Raw genomic sequence first — 5,636 nt, 5'->3', positions numbered from 1 at the left:
AAAATCATATCATATATTTATGTATAAATATATATTTTTTATTAATAATTAATTTTGATAACTAGTTTTAATATACACTATATACCTAGCATCTAGCATGATTGAAAAGAAATACAAAGAGTCTGAATCAATTGTAGCTCTTTATTCTAGTGCCAGTGAATGAAGCAAAATAATGAATGCATATAAATAGAAGGTGAATGTTATGGTGCCTAAAAAGTGGTGTTTATTTATTAAAAAAGATTAAAAAGTAATATTTAATTTAAAAGATATAACAATAAATAATTTTTAAAAAATTAAAACTTACTACAAAAGATAAGTTAGGTAAAATTTAGACACTAACTCATAAGTACCATAGAATTAATCTAAATAAAATGAACCTGTGTGTACGTATGTCTGTTTTTTTGTTTATATTTTTTGAGATGGAGAAATTGAATAGTAGAAGAAAAGTATAATAATGGAGAAGTTTGTTATTTATTTGCTTCAATGGCAAAAGAAGAATCAAATTGGAGCTTTAACAATTCAATTTTAAATCAATGTAACCAAAATTTTAGATATGAGAATTAAAATACCTGAAAAGTGAGGTAATGTTCTTTTTTTTTAATTTACTTTTAATTAAATTAAATTTTTATTTTTTTAAAATGACCAACTAACTAAGTCTCTTGTACTTTTAAAAGTATCATTGAAAAATGCTACATGACTAACAAAATTTATTATTTTTTAGTAATACTTAGTTAACTTTAAAGTCTAAACAATAATGAAGATTAAATTCTAAATCATAAACTCTAACTTTTAATAGTATAAAAAATGTTTTTAGTCTAAAATATTGACTAATATTGATAAAAAAATATTAGCTTTCTAACATTTTTTATTTTTGAATGAGTTTTCATAGGACGGTTTTATTCTTCTTTATTGAAATTATAGCATAGATGATATTATATATATTTCTGTAGCATTGTAATTGAAACATCATAAAAAATAAAAAAGAAAATTAATTCACATCATATTATATAGAGTAATCACATCATATTTTTTCATATTGGCTTTGTTATAGTTAGTGCATTATTGTGGATAGTGTTTAATTTCATATTACTTTGTATTTATTAGAAGTCTAAATTCCGCTGCAGACTCAACAATTGGTATCAAGAGCCAATATTATATTATTCATTATTTGAGTGGTAAAATTCAAGTTTAAATACAATGGCTTCTACTAGTGGAAATGTCAAAGTAGACAAATATGAAATTGAAAAGTTTAATGGAGAAAATGATTTTTCCTATTAGAGGATGCAGATGAAAAATTTGCTTATATCATAGAAATTGCACAAGACACTAGCGGAAAAAGAGAAAAAGTCAGAGGATATGAGGATGAGGATCGGGAAAAATTAGATCTTGAAACGCGGACTGCGATAATCTTATGCCTTGAGAGAGATGTTGCTTTCTTGGTGAATGAAGAAGCAACTGCAGCAGGCGTCTGGTTAAAGTTAGAGAGTAACTTCATGACAAAAACTCTAACTAATAGGATCTACTTAAAATCCAAATTTATATACATACAAGATAAAGGAAGGCACCTCAATCTGAGAATATATCAATAAGTTTGATAGGATTATATCAAACTTAAAGGATATAGATGTGAAGATTGATGATGAGGATCTGGCCCTCTGACCATGGATGAGATAAGGGCATCACTTTTAGAGAATGATTTACGTAAGGTTGCTACGAGTGTAATGTTGTCTTCAAATGGAAGAGAGTATAATGATCAAGCACAAGGATTGTTTGTAGCTAGAGGGAGGAGTAATGAAAGAGAAAAAGGTAAGCGTGGAAAGTCTAGGCTAAAATCTAGACCTCATGCGAAGAGAACATACTTTAAATATGGTGAGCCTAGACATTTTAAAGCAAATTGTCCAAATAAGAAGATAAATTTCAAGAAATAGAACAATACCAACTCAAAAGAAAAACAAGAAACAAGTTACATCTCAAATGATGATGAAGATTGTTACTATGTAATAGATGATTCTTACGAGATATCCGGTAAATGGATGCTTGATTCTGGAGCTTCTCACCATATGTGTCTAAATAGAAAGTGATTTACTACCTATCAAAGCACTAATGGCAGCACAATTTTGATGGGCAACAATCATGCTTGCAAAACTGTAAAAGTAGGTACTATAAGAATCAAGATGCATGATGGAGTTGTAAGAACCTTGAAGGATGTGAAACATATTCCTAACTTGCAAAAAAATTTGATCTCTATAGGTTTGTTAGAGAAAAATGGTTACAAAATTGTTGCTGAAAATGGGATTTTAAAAGTTGTTCGTGGTTCTTTGGTAATGATGAAGGGGTTCGTCATGGTAATATTTATCCTCTTTTGGGGACAATTGTTACAGGTGAGCTAGCAGTTGGAATCAACGGAAGTAAAGACTAAACAGACTGCACAAGAATTTGGCACATGCGGCTTGGGCATATGTCAGAAAAGGATCTATCATTGCTTAGTGAAAAAAGTTTGCTAAAAAATATGAAGAAACCACAAATTGAGTTTTGTGAACACTGTGTATACGGAAAGGCACACATGGTGAAATTTTCTACAAGCAAACACAAAAGCAGACGGTTGTTAGACTACGTGTATACTGATGTTTGGGGTCCGGCTAAAGTCACTTTCAGGGATGATTCTAGGTACTTTGTTACATTTGTTGATGATTATTCAAAGTATGCTTGGGTTTACTTTCTCAAGCATAAGAATGAGGTATTCGACACTTTTGAGCAGTGGAGAGCAATGGTTGAAAACAGAACAGGTGGGAAGCTAAAAACTTTGCGATCTGATAATGGCACAGAGTATATGGATAAAGCTTTCAAGAAGTTCTGTGATCAGGAAGGGATTGTGAGACACTGGACAGTTAGAGACACACCACAACAAAATGGAGTCCCAAAAAGACTGAATCGTACACTACTTGAGAAGGCAATGTGTATGCGCTCTAATTCTGGGTTAGGCAGAGAATGGTGGGCTGAGTCAGTTGCTACAGCATGCTACATAGTGAATCGATCTCCACATTCTTCTTTAGATGGAGACACACCTTATAAGGTGGGAACATGCAAATTATGAGAAACTCAGAGTCTTTGGATGCACAGCTTCTTATCATGTCAAAAACAATAAACTTGATGAAAGAGCCAAGAAGATAATCTTTTTAGGGTATCCAAGAAGGGTTCAAGGCTATCGTCTTTGGAGCGTAAGTGATTCTAAGTTTATAATCAACAGGGATGTGACCTTTAATGAAAGATTCATGGTAGCTTTGTCTAAAATTATGACACCAGATGATAGTGATATTGGAAAAACTATAAACACTCAAGTGGTGGAGATAAAGTCTAAAAATCAACCAATAGACTATAATCATGTTCAGGTGGAGCATTTTAATGCTACTCACGAAGATGAGGAGGACGATGAACTTGATCATGAGGAGATTCAACGAAAAAATACACATGTATTATTACAACAGCAACAACAAGATTCTTTGGCATCCACTAGGCCAAAGAGGAATTACAAACTCGTACAGAAGCTTGGGTCAGACGAGCCTCTGAGATATTATGGGCAGTTAAATTTGGTAGAGTATACACTCTCGGTGGAGGATGATGAGTCAATCACCTTCAAACAAGCTATCAAAGACAAGGATAGTGAGACCTGGTTGGTTGCTATAGAAGAAGAGATGCAGTCTCTTCATAAAAACAAGACATGGGAAGTAGTCCCATTGTCCGTGGAAAAGACTACTATTGATTGTAAGTGGGTGTATAAAAGAAAAGAAGATTCTACTAAATCGGATGGTACAAGATTCAAGGCTAGGTTAGTGGCTAAGGGATTCGCACAGAAAGGAATTAATTATAATGAGATATTTTCTCCTGTGGTGAAACACACTTCCATTCGGATATTTTTAAGTCTTGTAGATCATAGCGATCTTGAGCTAGAACAACTAAATGTGAAGACAACGTTCTTACACAGTGATTTAGAGTAAGAAATTTACATATATCAACCTAAGGGTTTCAAGGTTGAGGGTAAAGAAGGCCATGTTTGTCGCTTGAGAAAATCACTTTATGGATTGAAACAATCTCCTCGACAGTGGTACAAGCGATTTGATTTCTTTATTTTAAAACAAGGTTTCTTTAGAAGTAACTGTGATTGTTGTGTATACATTTGTAAGCTTCTTGAAGGTGATTATATCTATCTTTTATTGTATGTGGATGACATGCTCATTGCTTCCAAGAGTAAGGTGGAGATAAATAGGTTAAAGTTTTAACTTGGTGAAGAGTTTGAAACAAAAGATTTGGGTGCTGCGAGAAAAATTTTAGGCATGGAGATTAGAAGAGAGAGATCAAGTCGAAAATTGTTCTTGAGCCAAAAAAGCTACATTAAACGGGTTATCGAAAAATTTGGGATGAAAAATACTAAGCCGGTGGTAACTCCATTGGTTCCACATTTCAAGCTCTCAGGTAGACAATCTCTTACATAGACAATGTACCTTATGCAAGTGTTGTAGACAGCCTAATGCACGCTATGGTATGCACATGCCTAGACATTTCAGAAGCAGTCAGTGTTGTTAGCAAGTTTATAGCAAATCCGGAAAAGACACACTGAGAAGCAGTCAAGTGGATATTAAGATACTTGAAGGGTACCATTGACATATGTTTATGCTTTGGTAGTAAATCATCATGTCAAATTAGTGATTTTGTTGATTTTGATTATGCTGGTGATCTAGACAGACGACGATCTACAACTAGTTATGTATATAAAATATATGGTGCTCCGGTTAGTTGGCGATCGATGTTATAAGCTATAGTGGCACTATCTACTACAGAGGCTGAGTACATGACAGTAGCAGAAGGGGTGAAGGAGGCATTGTGGTTAAGGGGTCTTCTAGATGATTTGAGTTTTAAGCAAGATTGTGTGAATCTTAGTTGTGATAGTCAAAGTGCGATTTATTTGGCTAAAAATTAGGTTCATCATGCTCGTACCAAGCATATTAATGTTAGGTATCACGTTGTGCGTGATGTTATAAAAAAAGGTGACATTTCTCTCGTGAAAATACACACAAACGAAAACCCAGCAGACATATTGACTAAAGTAGTGTTGGAAAACAAATTCCAGCATTGCTTGAATTTGCTCAACATTATTCCATGTTAAGTATTACATGGCGAATAAAAGAACTACGTTTTGTTTGATCCTGGTAAAGGGTATGTAGGCAGTCATTGTTAAGATGATGCAACTGGATATGACTACTAAAATTTGTTCATTCAAAATTTGAGTCAATTTTTTAAATTGTGATCGAGGTGGGAAATTGTAAGAATACAGGAAGGTTAAGAGCAAACTTAGGGAGTAAAATAAAATTTGCAAGAAGTTTTAATAGGAGAGAATTTATAGGAAGTTTTCATAAGAGAATTTTATTCTTTTTTATTGAAATTATAGCATAGATGATACTATATATATTTCTGTAGCATTATAATTAAAACATCATAAAAAATTAAAAAAAAATTAATTCATATCATATTATATAAAGTAATCACATCATATTTTTTTTATATTGACTTTGTTATAGTTAGTGCATTATTGTGGATAGTATTTAATTTTATATTATTTTATATTTATTAAAAGTCTAAAT

The sequence above is a fragment of the Arachis ipaensis genome, chromosome B08, assembly GCF_000816755.2.
Source record: "Arachis ipaensis cultivar K30076 chromosome B08, Araip1.1, whole genome shotgun sequence".
NCBI lineage: Eukaryota > Viridiplantae > Streptophyta > Magnoliopsida > Fabales > Fabaceae > Arachis > Arachis ipaensis.
This window is presented reverse-complemented; position numbering follows the sequence as displayed.